General features: G+C 48.4%; 1 protein-coding gene across 2 annotated transcripts in view; it reads right to left on the bottom strand.

The window, feature by feature from the left end:
* Window positions 1-17,647, bottom strand: part of TCF7L1 (transcription factor 7 like 1) — a 130,532-nt gene that overhangs the window by 45,453 nt on the left and 67,432 nt on the right. The window lies entirely within an intron of this gene.

Genomic DNA, 17,647 nt, shown 5'->3' with positions numbered 1-17,647 from the left:
CTGAGCGGAAGTGATTATGCCCCTTCTATTCGGCACTGTGGGAGGGGCACAATCTGAGGTGAGATTGCATCCAGTTTTTGGGCCCTCATTACAGAAAGCATGTAGATAAAATGGGAAGAGAGTCCAGAACAGGGCAATGAACATGAATTACCAGCATGGGCACCATGACTTACGAGAAGGCTAAGGGAACTGCGGCTATATTTAGTCCCCTGCACGAGAGAAATGCAGTGTGAGGTGGGATTCATGCAGCCTTCAATAGGCACCGAAAGAGGGTTATCCCGAGTCGCAGGCATGAGAGCCTCACCCCTGTTTACTCAGTGGTGGCAGGCATGGACAGCAACACAAGGAGCCATGGTCTCAGTTGCAATGGAGGAGTCTATAGGCAAAAAAACTATTTCAGCTAGAGGGTGGTGAGGGCACTTGGAATGGCAGCTTACTGAGGGAGGTTGGTGGTGGCGAATCGATCCATCCTTAGAGGGTTTTTAGAAGCCCGGTTGCACAAAGCCCTAGACTGAGGGGTGATTTTCGTAGATGGGTAGTTGTTGGGTACCTGGTTTTGAGGGCCCCAGGAGTTGCGACTCTAGATGACCTTCTGAGATCTCTTATACAACCCCTAGAATCTCTATTGCATTGCCATGCGAGGGGCTGTTTTTTCCTTTTTCCAACATCTCCCAGATTCTTCTACAGTAAAATTAACCGTGCAAGCTACCGTGATATATAGTGCATCCTCTTTACATCGAATACCATTGACTATCACCGTTACTGCCCACATCACACAAGCGAGTCAGAAATCACAAGGTATGCTCTTCAAAATCCAATTCAGAGCCACTCTTAAAAAATGCATGATTTTTTTAAAACAGGCACTTACTGCCCGCTGAACATTAGGGATCATATGCTTTCAAGGTTTTCGCCCAATCATAAGGGGTGCCTAGAAACTTTACCCCCCCTTGCCTGTTTTAATGAAAGCGGGCTTCTCATACTAATCAGGGTAACTTTCAGGAACTGGGCTTTAAGAAGGACCACTTAAATATTGGGAGACTGTGATGAAACGGCATAGAGTTGAGTTTGGTAACTACTCTTCATATGTTTTAATTTGGCTCCAATTCCCACCGTGACCAAACTCTGATCATTTTAGCATTCCGCTGCAGTCAAAATCCAGCAGCATCAAGCACTCTAGGGACATACTGCATCAACTTGGCAGCCACTGTCCCCCATTTCAGGCAACATTATGCACGCCTCACGGCTCTCAAAGAATTTCATCATAGAGGTGTGGGTTCGCATTTTCCCAGCAGCAACAGGGCATCACACAATACTGCTTCTTGCTTCACCACTGTATGAAACCAGGCTGTTGGTTTAAATAAATACCCAAGAATACTGTAAAAATGTGACTTAATTCGTTTAACAAGGCGCAACAAAGCACAAAAATGACTGTTCGCTGCGGACTTGGACAGAGAGAGTTAGATGCTCTCGGAGGCGTTCACTTGTATAGCGCACACTGTTTAAGTAAACACATCCTTCCAATCGTATAATGATTCAATAGAATTTAAAGGAATCTTATCCACCAAGCCTTGAAACCTAGTAGTATTCTTTCCATGTGAATCCCAGAGTTAACTACTTGTTTTTCAGCATGGGTTTGTTATAGGGTTAAGGGCGAGATGTGCCAGCTTCTTATTTGAGACATGCCAGCCAAGCCCTCAGACTGTTTCGTTTATTAGTGACACTTGTTGCCAAAGAGTACCAGCTGTTGTTAAACCCATTGTATTCTAGATTTTCAACATATTGCCAAACTTTCAGGTAATTACCATTTTGTTTACCTAAATCCCTGTTTTAGTTTCAACTGGCACAGTAGTTTTTTCATTCGCTAATTCCTAACCTCTTGTTTAATGATACACTGTAGTCCATCGTCTCAGAGACCAAATACATTTCAAAAGAGTACTATATTTGTCTTTCTATTGTGTTCCCTCTTGGGGTCCACAGATCATCGACAAATCAAATAGGAGGCTGTTCGCGTTCATAACTTGTTTGACTGTGAAAGAAATTCCAGTGTTTAAAGGCATTACTATATTCAAGCCGACATTGACTTAAATTATAAGACGTAATCAGGAATATACAGACAAGAATTATATAAACTTGAATATTATAAATATGCATTATTTAAAAGCCAATACATCTTTAACATTATATTTAATGTAAGGTATTCACTGTGACGCCATTACAATTTTTATAGGTGTCATTTAAGGGGCACCCGGCTGTTCAAAAAGACATTACATTGTAAGCAATGTTGAGGGGGGATCTGTGTTTTACCCCAATTTATGCTTTAATGTCTAGTTAATTTAGCAATAAATGGGACTTTCTTATTTAAACAATTACCTAGAGGAAACTCAACGGAAGGCCAAAGGCCAGTAACCTTCAGCAATGAGGGCGCCACCTGAACGAGTAGCACTAGTTATGGAACTATTTATGCGAAGCATATTATGCACTCTTTCAGCTGCCCTCTAGAAAAAACTAAATTATAAAGATTATTCATGGCATGGACGGCGGCAAAGCAGGTCCAGACGCTCTCGGCGTCCGTTTGATGAGGCGGAGCGGTGTGTCCTGTGCCATCCTCTCCAGCACTAAGAAATGAACGGCGTGAAGAAAACTGGAGAGCTAGCGTTGGATTGACAAATTATACGATTGTCAGGAAACCTCGAAGGCGACATTGGAGTTGGCAGACCGCGCGAACACCCCCGGGCCCCGGCGGGTTAGTGCAGGAGAATCACACCGGGAAAACAAAAGTCCCCGGGTAAAACTCCTTCTGCGGCACTCCCCAAGATAGTGTAGGGGAAAAGAGCGATAGACCAGACCTTCATTCAAACCTACTGGTGTTCTTAATATTTGATATACAAACCAAAAGTATTATACATAAGCAACACCCCCACACGACAGACTATAGACATCTTCTTATGACCCCACCAAAGAAAATGTAAGCTCAGTACGATCATGGCGAAAAGTCAAACAAGACCACCAAGAAGATGAGATACGTTAAGCTCACATTATACAATTACATTGGAAGGCTTTTAAAGAAATTATTTTATAAGCCAATTCCCCATTTGAATCTATTGATTTATGCGGACACTCAGCAAGTCATGGGTGGCATTGCTGGATGGTCTTATGAAGGCAGGCACACGATGGGCCGCATCCCCCCGAGAGGATGCTCGTATACCAGGCCTGATCTCGAGAGCTCCTCAGCCTGGATGTTCAATGTATGCGCCACGCACCTGGAGGTCCGTTGCCCTGAGTCAGTGGGAGGGGAACGTGGATGTCGTTCCCCACCACAGCCTCATATGGGGCGGACGACAAGAGAGAGTCCATGACATAGTGCAGCTAGTGGGTCTCATGGGGCGGCTTCAGACGTGGAGCACCGCGTTCGGACTTCGTGTGCTGCGTGTGGAAGATGAAAGCTGACTGACTTTACTGCCTTAGGTTAGATTGACAAGTGAGGGCGCTGAGTGATGATCAGCCGCCGCAAGCTTGATGCGTCAGAGACGACCGACCCGCGGAAATGTTGCTTTGAGCCCGTGTGTCTTTAGCATGCCCAGCGGTTTGCAGAAGCCCGAGACTTACGCTAGTGAGTACACTCAATCCCGAGGTCTAACTGAGAGAACGTGTGTGGACCACTTAGTCTAGCACACAACTGCCCGCCCTCGCGTAAAGTGGAGCGCAACCCTGGTTAGAGAGAGGGCCCAACAGGGGAGGTAAAAAGAAAACCATTCCAAAACCAAAAATATAGAGCTTCTTAAACCCCGTAATCATTAAATCAGGCAGTAAGTTACGTCCCATCAGTTGTTCTTCAGGCGCGCAAACCTTCCTGCGCTTAGCCAGTTAGAAGTCCGCTTGCAATATTCTATACTCGGATTGCCTACTGATATGATCACCCTCGTGCACTGCCTATCCTACATAGTGGCTTGAGTTCGACCTAGGTTTCCTGTTAATTCTCTGTCTGCATCGACGTCGCAACGAACGCCTTGAGTCCCGTGCTGGTACTGTTTGACCAGAACTATAACTAAGGTAGCGTGAATTTAATCGATAACTGTGCCGAGTTATTATCTGTCCTCTGTACGTATTTTCTACCGTCGTGGAGACGTGTGCGACTTGCGAGTGGCGGCGCGAGCGAGACCTCCCTTCGGGATCGAATCTCAGATTGCCGAGATTCGCTGTTGGCCGTGCGAGCGGAGAGTCCAGCGTCTCGCATTCGCCGGGCTAGACCTTAGACTAAGAACTCCGCTAACCGATGTTGAGCGGAGCGTGGATGGGAAGGTCCAGCACAGGCTCCTCGTAGTACCAGAATGCAGTCCCGACCCACGGCGTTTATGATGCTTTTTTTCGCGCTCTATCGTGCCCCCTCAGGCTCGCGGGACCATTCAGCCTACAAGACCTCATCTTTTGGCGGATGTGAATGAGAACACAACCGAACTGACTTCGCGGAGCACAAGAGATCAAAATCCGAAAAGTCCCCTCGGTGCACATGCCAACTAATCCTACAAAACTTTACAAATCTCGCCGTCGTCAATAATCTTCGTCACCGAGGATTGTGCTTTTTCAGTCAGCTTATGCTGTAAGTAGGTGACATCTCTCCGAACCAGGCCGAGTAAGTCGTTCCGTGGCATCTCACAGCGCGCGGATGCCGGAAGAGCCGAAGCGGCACCGGTGCCGAGGCCGAAGAATTAAGCGTCCTTCCAACAGGAGGTGTCTTGAGCGCGGCTCGCTCTGCTTAGGTCCCTGGCTGAAGCCTTAAGCAATATCTAGGCACTTCTCGGAAGATGATGATCCCCCAGGCACTTCAAGCAGGCTTGTGGGATCGCGGAGGCAATCGGCTTCGTACAGGCGAGCAGGTTTAAACCCGCGAACCAGCAGAGCCCAGCAGCACGGCGCGGAAGAGCTAGTGCACCGAACCCGTAAAATACACTAAAACAATAAACTAAACACTAATCTAAACAAGTAACATTATAAATTAAAAAGAACTAAACTAAAACATAACGAAAAACTAGACTGGGAGACAACTATGCCCTGCGCCCACAGTTCCAAACGACACGAACGCAAGTAAAAGAATATGGGACGGCGGCCAGCAGAAGCAGGGGTATATATTACCCGCTATGGCGGCGCCACTCTAGGGGGCGACCTGCCGGCCCGCTGGAGTTGCTAGGGTAAAAGTCTTCCGACGAACATGCACACGCGGCACGTACACCTACTGGAATGGATATGAGCAATCACTCGAAGAAGAACTCAACACTTTTGAAAATCCGGCCCTGTATCTCTTTCTCTCTCACTTGACACACTCTAAGGTGACCAGACAGCAAGTGTGAAAAATCAGAACAGGGGGTGGGAAGTAACAGGAGCCTATATAAGAAAAAGACCCAAAAATCGGGACTGTCCCTATAAAATCGGGACATCTGGTCACTCTAACCCACTCATTGCTGATGAACCCAATGTCCGGCAAGGACTGGGGCAGGGATCCGAGGGTGAGCCAAACTCGCTGACGTTCCCTCTGGATAAGACAGAGGCAAGACTGGTAGGTTGGAAGAGATAGCCTTTAGTTAAGGGTACGTGCTCAGCCTTTGCTCCTAGCACCTGCAGTCGGGGATCTGTGGATCTGCAGTGGCTGTCAGATCATGCAGGCGGAGGGAGCAAGGAAACCTTTTCCTAGCTTGAGCAAAAGCAGAGAATGCAACCACCTCTTTTGGACAAGGGAACCTTCACACGGTTATCCGGGAGCAGCACCTCAAACTGGCACAGACCCTGGTGCTTGCCTGGAGCAGTGCCCCCAACCAGCCCAGAATTGTGAAGACATGAGGGAGGCAAAAAGCCTCCATTACCCCTGCCCTTGGCAGTGCTGCACACAGTCTCACCCAGGCACAATTTTACAATGTATAGAGAGGGAGGCTTTGCCACCAGTGGATTACAGGGGAGAGAGCGGGGCCCCCAGAGCAGCTGTGTATAAGGGGCTTGTCAGTGAGGGATTCCTTATCCCCATTGTGAAGCCCTATGGGGAAAGACAATACAGCTGCACATTTGGGCCCTCCAGGGAGAGGCGGCCTGGGTTAACTAGTGAATCCTTGTCCTTTATGTAGAATCAGGGCTGGGAATCTGTAACCAGATCTCACCCTGCAAAGCTCCTAAAAAGGCCAATTGTATTGGAGGCAGGGAGCCAGGGTCGTCATCTGTACGAGGAGTATGTTTGGTATGCAGCTGGCCCCGTGACCCTGCACCAGCTCTCCGAACAGTGACCTGCAGTACACTCTATGCTCACACTAGAGTAGAAGTAGTTTCCTAAACTGCTGCTTTGATGTTCTCTCCAAACCCAGAGATCAAAGAAGCCGGGCTAGAGTGGGGAAGTCCCTGGATCTGGCTGCTGTACACATCCAATCTGTTTCAAAACATTGAGTGGTGATCTGAGTTCACTCTCCTTTACTGCAGAGTCATTTTAAAGGGAGACACACAACACCCATCTCCCTGTGGCAGCAGTCACACATCCCACTGGTGAGTCAGCTTTCCGCTGGCAGTGGCTACAGCCGAAACACCGTGAACCCACGTGCCCAGAGAAGACGTGCAGAAAGCTTTCCCCAGTTCGTCATTTTCCAGATAGTTTACTTACTGAGCTTCCCCCTCCCTTCCTTTCCCTCAGAACACTCCTATCACAAAGGGGGCTTTCTAATCTATTTGGTAAGTGGAGAAGCTGCTGAGGAATGGGGGACAGTGCCTCTAGAAAGGACGTATAAAGGCTGCTTCTCATTTCAAATGATTTAGAAGGTCGGTGGGGGGAGGGGGACCCTCTCAAAATATACAAAGAGGGGGATCTAACTAATGGTTCAGTGGCAATGTGGAAAACTGAACTCTCCCCCCAAGCAAGAGACAGTGCCTTTCAGACAGACACTCACTGTACAGCCATGTGCAAAAATGAGTTAATGGCATATTGAAGCTATAAAAGTTTCAAACTAGTTACATTCCAGAGAGATTAGAACAGGCCCTGGTTGCTCGTTACCACCTCCAACACTCCCCTCCCCAAGGGGAGAGCGCTGAACAGGATTTTAACCATTTCTCTGCCCATATGCTATTGCACCGCACACACAGCACAATGCACCCCGCTGACTGTGCATTAACCTGCTATTCACCAGACAGCTTCCCCCTGGCTGGGGATTAACACTCACCAATTCAAACAACAGTCCTGTAGCCCTGCAATCCTGCTCTTGAACAATAGGATGCAGAGAACAGGCCTTGGCCTGCCTTGTGCTGTAATAATCACTCTGCCATTGGCAAGCCATGCTCTTGCAGGGAGGAAGAGCTCACTGCAAACTTGGGGTGGATGGACACGCTACAGGATTTGTTAATGCCCAATTACGAACTTTATCGGCCGGATTTCCTGCCCCTTCCGCACACAGGAACAGTGTGAAGTCTTTATCCCAACACAAGATGCTAGACAGACTTTAGCCAGTCCCCTAAAACCGGGAACTTCTCTGGCTCTTCCACAGCAGGAACAACTTTTCAATAGAGAGATTGCCTTGCGGATGTCTTAGGGTACGTCTTCACTACCGGCCGTATCTAGACGCGATATATCGATCCCCGAACGCGCTCCTGTCAACTCCGGAACTCCACCAACGCGAACGGTGGTAGCGGAGTTGACAGAGGGAGCCATGGACGTCGATCCTGCGCCGTGAGGACAGTAGGTAACTCGATCTAAGATACTTCAACTTCAGCTACGCAGGTAGCTGAAGTTGCGTATCTTAGATCGATCTCGCCCCCCGCCCCCCCCGCCCCAATGTAGACCAGCCCTTACTCTCATTTGCCATTGGATAACCTCCCCAGGGCAATTGCCTAGTGAGAAGTAACAGTGAGAAGCATTTCATGTATTTTTAACACCTTTTAATCTATTAGCAGTTGGAAACAAGTCAGTGCCATGTGACCAGCCAACTCTCCGCAGACCACCAGCAAGCACTGCTTTATACCATGCAAGCCACTCCTGCCCACTTTCCTTCAGGGGCAGGGGCTGCCTCCTGTCAAATTCCAGCAGAACAAATAGGCCCTTCACCAATAGCATCCATCCTGCACTACTAGCCCTGCGCCCATGGACCTTCCCTCCAAGAGTCGCTTCAATAAAGGCAGCCTTTCGTTCAATAAAGGCAGCCTTCCAACCATATGTCCTCCCACTCACTTGCCTGCTCTTTCATTGTCTCTCCATTGCAGAACGGTATGGGCACACTGAGTTACCAAGAGATCTTTGCCCTAGATGGCACAGAGGTGGAGGAGAGGCTGAGCTAATTCTCACTGGAGGCAGGAAAACTTTGAAGGGGCCATAACAGAAATATAGGCAGGAGCTAGCGAGGATTCAAAATCCAAGGAACTTTAGACTAAAGATTAAATTACCATGTCACATATTCATACTGGGGACCAGGCATATAAGTGGGGAGGGGGGGAGGGAGAATTACAGCTGGGGACCAATATGTCAACACAAAAAGAGGTTTTTTAGGGAACTTTGGTAAAATTCCATTGGGCTGTTACAAAGTGACTGGAACCGGAAGACGGGGGAAGGGCTTTTCCATCTGTATAGGTCCCTCTTTTGACACCCATTGCACACCAAGACCCCTGTAAACTCCCAGAACTCCTGTTTATTTTCAGTGTGTATAAGAAGGAAAGTTATTACTGCTAATGATATGAATTGCGAGGATCTCCACCTGGCATGGAGGCAGTTTTTATTCCCACTCCTATCCATCTCTCCCCACAAAGCATCATCAAGACTGATGTGAGATAAACTTCCCCAGCCCTCTTTTCCACTTTGCAAGACAGAATTTTGTTTTCTTTTAGCTTGGCATAAAACCTGGATGCAAAATAGCTTTCTGGACTGTACAGTCATCGAGGTACTGGAGAAAGCTCCTAGTTTGCAAGGTTTGTATCATACACACAAAGCCGTAATGAGGGGAAAGATAGAGTGATGCCTTTAGTGTGATGAAGCGGGATTTTTGTAGTATTTTTTATGACTCTGATGTGTGCCTCGATTTCCCCTATATAGTGCATTTAGTATCCAGTGTGTGTGGGGGGGAGAGACAATGGGGGGATTAAGTTTGCTCTCAGGGCAGAGTGGGTGTCACCTACCTGTTTGGGTGGAATGAAGAGTCATTAATGAGCAGTCTGAAACTGACACATATCAACAAAGGGGGCCAGAGAGACAACATAAGGTGCAATGACCCATGGATTTCCCCACCTCTCAGGAGGTGGAGGGTAACAGCTGGCTCCTGGAAGGAGTAAGGGCTGTCACCTGCAGGGATCTGATGAAGGTCAGACAGAGAGAGAGTGTGAACAATGGGGTTCACTGCAGCCTGGCTGGGCTCTGGTCTAACAAAAATGGACTTGGGCTGTTCTTTAAACTTCAGACAGAGTGATCTGGTGGTCCCCTTTGGCCTTAAACCGACGACTTTTTCTTCTGGGGAAGCCCTGGTTTGTCGTTCCCCAGCATCGTATGCTCCTCCAGGTTCCTGTGGAGCGAGGTGCTGTAGTTCAGGTTGGGAGAGCCCCCTTACTTTCCCTCTGGTTTGGATAAGTCTACACCACACCATTTACCTTGCTTCCACTCTTTCTGAGCTTTTTTCCCACTTTTTCTCTCATTGGGCACATGGTTAGGGATTGTGTTGACCTTTAGATGCGACGTTGATGTCATGTGTGGTTTGGCTGAACTGTTTGTTTAGGGACATCTCAGTCTGGCTTTCTATGTTGGGGATTTTTGGTGTTCCTTTGGGTTTTTCACTGCATACTTTTGTCCATATAATTCCTGTGGTCGTTGGTGGAGATTTCTGTGGTGTGTGGTTAGCTGATATGGTCTGTTGAGATGCAGAACGCTTTGGCTATGAGCCGACAGACATGGCTGTGGATTGACTGTTAGTGCATCTCATGTTCCTGGCAATGCTCACCATGCTGGTTACTCACGTGGTCTCCCTGGCTGTGTGGTCTAACCACCAGAACTAAATTAAAAAAAAACAAAACAACAACTAGTAGCTAAGAACAAACACTGTGTGCTAGTTAGAAAGTGCATCCCAAGAGACATCCCACAAATGCACAGGGATGCTCAGGAGCTTCTGAGCTTTTGGTACTGGCTTTGTCATTGTTCCTGCTTGACATCAAAACTGCTCAAGTAGCAAAAAATGCCTGCTTGACAAACGCCTGCTTCCCCTGCTCTCTGACACAGATCTGACCAAAATATTGCAACTGGTTCAACTCCTAGAGCAATGATGCTCTGCACTGACTCTCTGGCCGCTTTCAGACAGAGTTTGAGGTGCTGCAGGTAATTCTCAAAGCTCTTAACAGAATGAGATCAAGCTCCCTCACTGACTGCTTACTCCTGGCCATGCTACAGCAACTACTATCAACAGGGACATGAGAACTGAACACTTTCTTGATAGAGGGCTCTGGGCAGTGGAACTCCTTAACGCCAGCTAGCAGGATGTGTCTGAACTTTGACCACTATCAGAACACAGCAGAAGCCCCATCTCTTTTCACAGGCCTCTCCAAGCGAGCTGCTAAATGCCCGGTACCATCCTTCAGAAAGACAGGCACCACTGAGCCCACATAGGATATCGGCTAAATTGAGGGAGGGCGGAGAGATTACACCATTTGGGACAGAGCCAGTGAACCTCATACAGTGTCTGTGATGGCTCCTAGACACTATGGAGATAGATTAGAAACACAGACATTGCCTCCAAGACTACTTTTTAATGCTGCTGTACTTAGGTTGTTCATGTTTATGGCTGGCTGTGCCTAGAGTGATAGGAAAAGGGGGGAGAAGGAAAGGTGAGTGGCATGGGAAAGTGGGGACAGAAGAAACAGAGAAGTCAGAGAAAACAAAGAACATTTATCTGATAGCAATGACAGCACTTCCTGGTCTTGCATTTTTCAGCACTACATTTCACCTGCCATTATACTGCCCATTCAGAGGAACCTAACCAAGCCAGGTGAAATTCCTCACAGTCCTCTCTGGATTTGACTAATCTGAACACTTAACTTTGTGCCATCTGTAAACGTTTCCACCTTATTGCTCACCCCTTTTTTCCAGATGATGAGTAAAAATACTAACCAAATCCAGTCCCGATACAGAACCTTGAGGCATTTAGCCCCATCTTTTTTCCCCATTTAGAGGAGTTAGTCCCACTTTGAGAATTTCTAAAATGAACCCTGTTGTTGCCAGTTGGGAAGGGTAAAGTCTCAAGTCTCCAACCAAAGGCCTTGGCTGTTCTATTCCTTATATTTTCAGTATATGAATTCTGGGTGCTTTAGAGCCACACAGAGTACTAGGAAAATGAGGTGTGCTAGAAACCACAGCAACTCGCACATTTTAATTAACATGTTGTTAAATAGCACCTAGTGTAGATAAAGAGTAAAATTTCACTCAGAAGCCTAATCCTATTGAGTAGAGCAAGGTCTGGTCTACACACAGGCTATGTTACACTACAGTGCTACAGCTACGCTGCTGTAGCACTGTAGTGTAGACATTTGCTATAGCGACAGAAAACCCTACCAATGCAGTAGTAAATCCACCCCCTTGAGAGGCGGTAGCTAGATCGATGGAAGAACTCTTACGTTGACCTAGCAGTGTCTATATGGGGGTTTAGGTCAGCTTAACTATGTCTCAGGTCTTGTCCACACTAGAACTTACTTTGGTATAACTTACGTCGCTCAGGGGTGTGAATAATCCACATCCCTGAGCGACGTCAATTATACCGACCTAAGCACTGTTGTAGAGAGCGCTATGTCGGCAGGAGAGCATCTCCCACCAACATAGCTATGTGGGAGGTGAAATAGTTAAGCCACGGGGAAAGCTCTCATCTTCACCAATGCAGCTGTGTCCTTCCATCACCCTAGCACTGTCCAGACGAGGACTCAGATCGACCCAGCTACATTGCTCAGGGGTATAGATTTTTCACAACCCTGAGCGATGTAGCTGGGTCGATCTAATTTTCTAGTGTAGACTTGCTCGACGCACCTTTACACTATTATAACTGCATCCATGGTGTGTGTGAGTGTGAGAGAGAGAGAGATACCAGTGTAACCATATTCCTACAGTTAAAGTGGTACAACATTTGTGCGTAGACTAGGCCATAGGCACCCAAGTCACTTTAGGTGCTTTTGAAACTTTATCCCAAGACAGTCATGTTTAAAAATGTATTAGCTGGTCTGTGGGGAGGGAAGGGCTCAGGGGTCCCCAACGTGGTGCCCATGGGTGCCATGGTGCCCGCCAGGGCATCTGTGTGCGCCTCCGTACTGGCCAGCGGCCAAGCATCCCCCGAAATGCTGCCAAAAAGCAGCATCATCAAGAGGTGTCCCTGCAATGCCGCCGAAAAGTGGCATCATCAAGAGGCTTTGATGCCGAAATGCTGCTGATTTTTGGCGGAATTTCGGTGGCGACACCTCTTGACGTTGCCACTTCTCGCCAGCATTTCGGCGGATGTTTCGCTGACAGCCACGGTCCTCAGTGGCCCCCGCCACCTGGAAAAAGGTTGGAGACCACTGGCCTAGCTGATTAGCCCTTTACTGCTAAAAGCATAAATCGTTGGATCTATTGGGGAAGGCAGAGGGTCCCTTATGGGGCTGATCCAAAAGACCTGAGGATAAGATCAGTGTTGTTTGCACAGCAAGCTGGGGACAATACTGAGTGCTGTAGGTTGAGCTGGTTGGGAGGAGAGCTGACTGGGCTTGTCTCCACTAGACTTTTTTCACCTCGTTAAAGTGATTACCAGGTTTGTGGACACACCCCAAACTTTTGTGCTTTACCTGCAGGATCCCCCCATCTCAAATCCGCCTTGGCTCAACCTGGAGGAAAACACATTGTGGTGTGTCTAAGTGTAAGCAAACCTAGAGAGTGGGGCAATGCTAGAGGTTTCACTCATGTGCTATCTTAGACCTTCCCAACATGGAAGGAACTGCACGAGCATCTCTCTTATGGGAGTTACATGACAGAAGCTTGGGAGCCTAGCAGAGGACTGATAAGAGAGGCTTGGATGTGTACAAATTGGAGAGACCAGAGAAGAGCAACATAAATGGTAATAAATTTAGAAAACTATAAGGAACAGTCAAAAAAAACAGCTGGGCATGTTTTAGTCCTGAGAAACGAAGATTGAAGGGGCTAATAAAAGTCTACAAATATGTAAAGGGATGTTATATAGAGGACTCAGATCACTTGCTCTCCATGGCCACTGAAGATAGGACAAGAAGTAACGCGCTTGATCTATAGCAAGGGAGATTTAGATTAGGTATTAGACAATATTTTCTAACTATGAGGATAATTAAGTATTGGAATTGATTATCAAGGGAGGTTTTTAAGACCAAGTCAGACAAAACAGCTGTCAGGGATGGTCTGGGTTTACTGGTCCTGCCTCAGTGCAGGTGGCCAACCTCTCGAGGTCCCTTCAAGCCCTACATTTCTGTGATTCTGCAATAACCAATGGGGTAGGTGAGATCAAGTCTGGAAGCAAGATTAGAGCTACCTGCCAGAGGAACTGCAGTTCTTTATGGACCTGAGAAGTGTTAAAGGAGAACCCTACTTTCAAAGGACACCCCCATTTGTACTGTGGAAGACACACTGCTGAGGAGGGGGGGAGATCAGGGTTTGTTTGTTCTGTGAGGTTTGCAGGTTTGACTATCTATAGAATTAGGGACAGGTGAGGCAAAAGGAACAGAAGAGAGGGAGAAGAAAAAGAGAAATAAGCACCAACTGTCCCCTCAGGCACGGGTGGGGGAGTTTGGACACAAACAGAAAACAAGTCGTAGCCCCTAGGCAGCATGTTTTCAAAGAAGAAGGTCTATAACTAGCAGACTCACTTCATACACCAGCTGCCTACCCATGTCTTGCCAGATTCCTAGAGATTACAAACCCCACACTGACAAGTCTGAACTGGCAGGAAAACCTGTCCCCAGTCCCTACTCACACCCCCAACACCCATTATGCATTAGGCTCTCCCACCCCCCCAACCCCCAGAAGCCTCTTCTCTCCTTTGTCTGTTTACACAGCTGTGAAATTTACTGACAGGTCATCCATTCCCCCTCCCCCACCCCAACTACTCCAAGCCAGAGAGCTACACCAGGTCCAGTCGGATCTCTGCTAAACATTCCCATATTCCTGGAGGACTCAGCGCTCAGGCACAGTCTGCATTTTATTTGGGATGTAACACTGACAGAACACAGTTTTTTTTTCTTTTCTTTTGCAAACACAAGATAACTGTGATTGTTTTACACCATCTACAGCTCCAGCGAGAGATTCTGCCCCCAGGTCCCTACGCCACAAACCAAGAATCTGAGTTTAAAAAACCCCAAGCAAACCGAAAAAGGGAAACCTTCTCCCAACTGGATCATGTCCACAAGAATGAGAGATTCCAAGGGAAAAGCAAAGTCACCAATGTTCCTGAGCAGCCAGACAGTGCTGAAAAGCTGCACCTCAGAGGCAGTTCTTCACCTCTGGTAATTTGTCTAGACTAGGATTTAAGGAGTGTTGTTAGCACATTTCTGCTAACACAGGCTAAAAAATGCATCTGAAAAGTCTAACGAAGACACTGTCTTTAGCATACACTAGGCTGGATGAGATTAAAGGATCGTCTACATGGGAAAATTATACTGGCATAAGCCAAGTTGTGAATGTAAACCTCTGTGGTTATGTCAGTATAACCCCCTGTGGCCACACGTATTCTAGTATAAGGCCCTGTCTACACTTCACCTGCATCTACATTGTGGGTTAGAGCAGTGTAGCTACAACGCCATAGATATGCTGCTATAGCCATGTAGTGTAGACTAGCCCTTGCTATGTCTTTTTTTTGTTTAGTTTATGTCACTTGGGAAGGGGATTAAGCTAAATCCCCAAAAGCCTCTTTTATATAGGAATTAAGGAGTGTTCACATGGGTGGTTACACCATTATAACTATATTAGCTTAACTTGTCACACTTTCCCATGTGGACAAGGCCTAAGCCTAGAGGGGGAGCCTAGATTTTAGCTAACACATGCTAACATCACACCTAGTCTAGACAATGCCTGAGACTGTAGGGGAGCGGAATATATATATTTAAAATAGATATGCCCATATCTCCAAGTTCTCAAGAAACTAGGTGTGCATCCCACCCCCCAAGTGTTCTGTCACGGAGGGAACAGGCCCTTGCCCCATATTAAATCCCCCTTCCAGTTTTACTCAGCGCAGTGAAGAACCTATATTTTTCCTTGGGTTGGATCAGGTACAGGGGTTTTCCTGTTCAACCTCAACTTTACTATTATTTTGAACAGTTCTTGTAGCTTGCTGTGCATTATTCATATACCCAAGCAGCCTGACACCTCACCCCGACCCCAGCACACATACACCTCCCTCTAGTACTGATCGTACTAACTCACCCCTTGCCAACCCCTCTGATCAGAGCTGCAAGCCATGCAACCCAGCAGACCTGTCTGGGAAGAAACAGCATGGCAGAGAAATGCTGCACTCCAAGGCCAGAACAAACTCCAGTTAGCCACAACAAACAAGCTGTTACGCCTGCATGCAACACAGAGCCTCGGGAAGCTCCTGAAAGGCAGCTGGGCCTCTCGCCCCCATGGGAAAAGGGAATGAGACCGAACACTGAGGCTGCAAATCCAGGCATACCAGGGTTTAACAGGGTGGTGGCAACAAGTGGGTCAAAGGCCAGCCGGCCGGCCTGCTCTGGTTTCCATGGATACATGGCCTATTCATACAGTGCACAGAGGGCTCTTCACAGCCACTTGCACACAATTGAGCTATTACTCAAAACTCCACAGGGCTGTTTCTGGAGCACAAGACACTAGACAGGGGAGAGTTTAACGTAGTTGATTAAAATCGCTGTTGGGGAATTAGCACTGAACAAAATCAGTCCTGGAAGAGGTCGGGGGAGTCAGACTCACCTCGTCTTGGCATTCAGCAGCAGGGTAAATCCTAGAGCCCGCAGCTGCCCCCCTGCCCCAAAGAGAACCCTTGTCCCCACCGTCACCTCCCCTCCTCCCACGGGTGATCCTAGATCAGCCCTGCACAACATGCGGCCCCCGTGGGCTCACTGTGCGGCCCGTGGGCAAATGGCAGGGTGGGGCTGCTGGGTTCGCCTTCCTCACAGCCCCACGTGTGCGCCACTCTCCAACTGCCCTAATGGCCAGAACCGGATGTGTCTCCATCTCCTGCTCCCCATCCCTGGCGTTCAGCGGGTGCGTCACTGAGGCGAGAAGTGCTGGGCACGAGGCAGAGCTGGTAAGTGCCAAGGGAGGCACGGCCGGCCTGGGCTCAAGCCACAGCTAGGGGGGTTGGGGCGGGGGGAAGAGGAGAAACCGGATAAGACACCCCCCAGCCCCTCCCTTCGCTTGGGGGCGGGGCAGCTACTGCACTGGTTGGTCCCAGGGCAGCCTCTGCAGTGATCGGGTGTGTGGGTGTGGTTGAACTGTCTATGGGCAGCCAGGAAATCCCGGGGGGCGGGGGAGGAGAGAGAGGAAGAAGAGGGGGGGGGGGGGGGTGTGGGGGGGGGGGGGGGGGGGGGGGGGGGGTGACCTTTCCCCCTGGGGGGGGGGGGGGGGGGGCCCCCCCCTGGGGGGGGGGGGGGGGGGGGGGGGGGGGGGGGGGGGGGGGGGGGGTCACATCCAATCCCTTCACCACTGCCCCCGTTCCCGTTCCCTTCCCCTTCGTTCATGCTTCCAGAAAATCTTCAAATTGTCTCCCTTTTCCCCTCCTCTTATTTCATGGAGGGATGAGTTATTAAAAAAATTAAAATAATTTTAAAAATTTGCTTTAATTGAAAAATTCTTAATAAAGAATTTATTCCCCCCAAAAAACCTTCCTTTTCAGCCCACAGCTGTTTTGGTGGGGCAGTGCTGGGGAAGGAGGGTTTTTTCCACAGTGCAGGTGGCGCTGGGGGAGTGCGGGGGGTGTTTCTGCAGGGCTGGGAGGCGCTGGGCAGTGCTGCAGGGGGTGTTTCGGCCCTCAGCTGTTTTCTTTGGATTAATATGCCCCTCGCTGCTTTACGAGTTGTGCAGGCCTGTCCTAGATCATTCATATGCTTTCTCCACTTCCAAGTGAAACCCCACCCCTTCCTGGAGAGGTAGGTTCCAGAGCCTATGTCATCCCGAGATCCTTACCTCGGGCCACCATTCCCCAAACTCACCTCCCCAGATAGACTGCAGAAACTATGTCCCTTACGCAGACCACTCCCCTCCCACATTCATTTCCTCTCACCTACTTTGCTGGAGAGATTCAACTGCCTGATTCAATCGCCTCTGTCAATCATCCATATTCCTGCCCTCCTGAGAGATTCCAAACCCTACAGCCTCCCACCTCCACCCCAGGGGTATGCCGAAAGGACTGCCATCCCCTTTCCTTTGCTGAGGTTTCATAAAGCCACTCAAATCTGTGCAAATTTGGCTTGAAAGGGGTGTGCTTATTGACAAGCCCCAAGATTCACAATGGTTTTGCATTTGAACAAGTCCACTTTCCTCCTGGCTAAATTTCATTGTGAATTCACAGGCAAAGATCAGGTTTGGCAGAACCAGCTGGGAAACCCTGAAGCAACAGAAATGTGATTGCAAGGCAACAAGTTTATTTTATATGACACAAACAAAGTGACACTAAGAATTAAGGCTGCCTAAGTCTTTCCATTC

Source organism: Chelonoidis abingdonii, chromosome 2 (assembly GCF_003597395.2).
Source record: "Chelonoidis abingdonii isolate Lonesome George chromosome 2, CheloAbing_2.0, whole genome shotgun sequence".
Classification (NCBI taxonomy): domain Eukaryota; kingdom Metazoa; phylum Chordata; order Testudines; family Testudinidae; genus Chelonoidis; species Chelonoidis abingdonii.
The sequence above is the reverse complement of the archived record's forward strand: the minus strand, read 5'-3'. Positions and strand labels throughout refer to the sequence as shown.